The sequence below is a fragment of the Hydra vulgaris genome, chromosome 12 (assembly GCF_038396675.1).
Source record: "Hydra vulgaris chromosome 12, alternate assembly HydraT2T_AEP".
NCBI classification, from domain to species: Eukaryota; Metazoa; Cnidaria; class Hydrozoa; order Anthoathecata; family Hydridae; genus Hydra; species Hydra vulgaris.
Window position 1 is genome coordinate 11,790,316 of NC_088931.1, and position 4,685 is coordinate 11,795,000.

A 4,685-nucleotide genomic window follows, 5' to 3' on the forward strand; every position below is an offset into this window, starting at 1 on the left:
ATTTTATTTTATTTTTTATAGTTTACATACAAGCCACTAAAAAAAAGTATATATATATACACAAAAGCATACACTTACTTTTTTCTCACTTGATTTTCTACTTTTCAAAGAAAATCAAATAAGAAAAATAAGAAACAAAAAGTAAATAAAGAAGGCATAGAAAAACAACAACAAACTGTTGAAAAGTAAAAAAAAGTGAAGAACAACATATATAAAAAATATAATAATAATAAGCATATAAAAATAATAAAAACTATATTCGAAAAAACAAAGAGAAAGATTCTTTTATTGTTTGCTGTTGCTACCCATTTCTTGTTTCTTTATTTTTTTGTTTTAATGTGTCATAATGTAGTAATTCTTTTTTTAGTTTATATTTTTTATTTAAATTAAAGTTTAATTAATAATAATTAGTCAAAATTTTATTTATTTTATTACATTAGGTGATATTCAAAAGTTTATTTTTGTTGATTGTATTTTTTTCTTCTTTTATTTTAATATTGTTTATTCATTATGAATTCTTAATTTTGTTACTGTTTTTGTGTACTGTGTTATCATTATTATTTTGAATTCTTAATACATTTTGTTACTGTTTTTGTGTGCTGTGTTATCATTATTATTATTGTTATTATTATTACTTTTATCTCTTGTTTTTGATTAATATAACTGTTTTATGTCATTGCATTGTTAATTGTTACTTTTTGTTTTTATTGTTAATTGTTATTACTGTTATAATTACTATTATTATAATAATAATAATTATTATTGCTATAATTATTAATATTATTATTATTGTTATTATGCAGAAAACTGTGGTCAGCGAAATATTAAAAAAAAAAAAAAGACTTAAATGCATTTCAAAAAGCCAAGTTAGTTTCAACTAACATTCAAAAAGTGCCCCAGACTTGATATTACTATTTACTTTTTTTTCATCATAATTGAACAGATTCATGACTTCCCTAAATGGGATGAAAGGTAATTTTTTGCCCCTTTTTAGCCCTTTTTTCAATGAACTTAATGGAGTATTCTCATTTTGCAAATTGTATATATTTTTTTATACTTTTTGTTGTAGCTTGATCTAGCAGATGGAAATATAAATTTAATGTTATGCACAACTTATTATTGAGTAATGAAGGTCAAAAAATGAAAATTATTAAAAAAAATGCATTCTTTAAGCTTTTTTACACTATAAATATATTTTGTTTAGTAAAAAACTTAATACTAAATAATCATATTTAAAATTTTGAAAACCATGTACAAAATTAGTTTAAAAAGAAAAAATGTTTTTATAAATTTTTATTTTGAAAAAAAAAAAAAAAGACTCTTTACATAATCAATTTTTTGATTATGTAAAGAATGCCATAGAAACTCAGTTAATTTCAATATACTTCAAATCTTATATTTATTCAATACAAGAAAGGTATGAGTGGTTATCTTTTCTTCTCATTGTGTGATTTTATTGATCGACTCCATTTGAGGATATTTAGTAAATATTAATGTAGTATGCTTGTGAAATGAATTAAGATTTGTAATGGAGAATAACTGGTGATGATGCAGATTTATCAAGATCAGTTTTAAAATCTTTTTTCCTCCTTTAGCTACTTCTTTGGTAACTCTGAATGCAGTTAAAGAAAGTAGTGTAAAATTAGAAACATCACCTCCTGAATTAGCAACAACACTTGCCACTATTGTAGTGCATTGCCTAACTGAAAGATTTTTTGTTTTTTGCAAGTAGGAAGCTTACAAAATGAGAGATTTTCCTTAGCTTCTTCTACAAAAAATAATTCTTGAGTAAGCTTCATCTTCTTTAGATAAAAATAAAAATATTGTGCAAAAAATGAAAATTTTTAAACTTTTTGAACTTTATAGCTTAAATAATTAAACAATTAAATAAATAAAAAGATTAGCTGCCATATGCAAAACCGATGTAGCGATGCTCTATGCATGTTCTACCAATTTCAGTTGATGTATGTACACTTTATGTATGTTCTATCAATTTCAGTCTATGTATATAGATTCCTTGCATGTTCTATCTATTTTAGTTAATATATGTACACTTCTTGCACGTTCTACCCATTTCATTCGATGTATGTACATCCCACAGTCAATAAAACAAAATTAAAACAAATAAAATTGAAAATAAAACATTAAAAAAATTAAAACTAACACATTCAGCATTAAAAAAAAAAGGAAAAAGAAGATTCAAGTGATTAAGTTTGAGTTTTTTTATTTGCAATTAAATAAGGATTTTATTCGCAAGAAAGTCAGAGTTTTTTTTTAACAGTTTCACTTCCTTAGAAGTTACTGGAAGAGAAAAGATAAAGTTTATAAAGATAACGATTAACAAACGACTTTAAAGATTGCAAATTATATGATTTAGGAAAACAAGAAGAAGGGAGTGAATTCCAAAGAACTGATGTTCGGGGGAAAAAATTAGAAGAATAAGAATTTTTGGAGCACTTAGGAGCAGTCACAGCAAAATGATGAGATTTAATTGAATGAAGAGTAACATGAGAATGAATTTTAGTAGATGACACTAGAAACATTAGTACTTTAGAGCAGTGCCCACTATAGTATTTATATTATATAATATTAAGTTTATTATATTAGGTCTAGAAGTTAATTTCCTTGTTTTGTGTTGTTGTTCTATTTTTTCAAAATAAAATTAATTTTAGATTAGAAGATGTCAATTTTCATGCCGGAAAAATGTAATTTGCAGGAGGTTCTTCTTTTCCTTTTCTGTCTCAAGAAGAAAGTCAATGACGCGCACCAAATGCTTACCCAAGCTTAGGGCGATGCTGCTCCATCCATAAGAACCTGCCAAGAATAGTTTCAGTGTTTAAATTGGGCGATTTTGACGTCAACGACAAAGGTTGGCCAAAGGACAACCAAAAAATTTGAAGACAAACAACTTCAAGCTTTATTTGATGAAGATTTGGCTCAAACCCAGGAGCAACTTGCAGCATCTCTTAATATCACCCGAAAAGCTGGTTCTCTTCGATTGAAAACAATGGGGAAAATTCAAAGGGAAGGAATATGGGTACCCTATGAGCTGTCAAAAGGCAACATAGAGCAGAGAAAAACAACTTCACAAATCTTGCAGGACAGATTCCAGAAAAGTCGTTTTTGCACTGCATCATAACTGGTGATGAAAAATGTGTACTACGACAATCCGAACAACAACTTCAACCGCAAAATCAAACATCCATGGGAAGATGGTCTTAGTGTACATATGGTGGGATTAACGCGGCATACTGTACTATGAGCTTCTTCAACTTGGCAAAATAGTCACTGCAAATTGTTATCAAAATTAATTAGCGCAGTTGCGTCATGAAATCACAGTAAAGAGACCAGAATGGGCGGAGCGACACGACAAACTCAAACTGCTTCATGATAACTCAAGGCCGCATGTCGTAAAAGCGATAAAAGACATGATGAAAGAGTTCAAATGGGAAGTCTTACTAAACCCGCCGTACTCTCTAGACATTGCCCTGTCGGATTATCACCTTTCCTAGTTAATGGCTCATGTACTAGCAAAGCATCACTTTTAAGATTGTCAAGACATTGAAATATAGCTTGATCAATGAATGGTAGCCAAACCAGAACAATTTTATTATGATAGAATCCACAAATTGCCCAAACTTTGGAAAAATGTTGTTATTAATGAAGGAAATTATTTCAAATAAAAGTATTGTTTTTAGTTTGTCTAGTTTAATATAGCTTAAAAAGTGTAAAAAAATGCGGAAATTAACTTCTTGACCTAATATTATTTAAAGAAAAGAGAAAGAAAAGCAACATTACAACAAGACAATGGTTGAAGGTTGACTGCAAGTGCAGATCCAACTATGGCTAAAATGCACTTTTGTACCTTGTCCAAAAGAGAAAGCGCATCATTGGAAGATCCACTCCAGATATGGCAACAGTATTACTTACAAGGATGGATTTTAGATTTATAAAGATAAAGTAGAATACTGAGTAAGAAAGTGGTGAGCACAATAAAGAGATGCAATCTCAGCAGATGCTAATTTTGCAATGGATTTGATATATGGTTTTCACAAAAGATCAGAAGTAAGTTAATTCTAGAGGACAAAGGGTAGGTGACTCATTGAGTACAGTACATTTCATAAAAATAGGAAGATCCAGATAGTTGCAATAACAATTAGCCAAAAAAAAAAAATGAGTACAAGTTCACCAATCACTGTGACCCCCATGCTGTAGCAAAAGTGAGATCTTTTCAAGCTCAAATGCCCTCACCAAGCAATCAGAGAGTGTCGGCTTCTTATCAAGACAATAATAAATGGTAGTATTATCAGCAAACAATGCTGACTTAAATGTGAGAATTTCTAGGAGATATAAATTAAAAAGAATATAGGGCTAAGGATAGAACCTTGAGGAACCCCTGAAGCTACAGGAAAAGAAGAAAAGTGCTGTCCATCAAAGACAACTTTTATACTACAATTGGTAAGGAATGAATCTTAAAGATGTTACCTAACACACTGTAAGAAGAGAGCTTATGAAGAAGACCAGCATGTCAAACTTTATCAAAGACTTTAGAAATGTTAAAAGCGATAGCCTAAGCCTCTCCACATCTATCTAATGCTCAATTAAACCTATCAGCTATAACTGTAAACAAATCAACAGTAGAAAGAGAATATCGAAAACCATATTGATGATCAGAAAGTTATTAG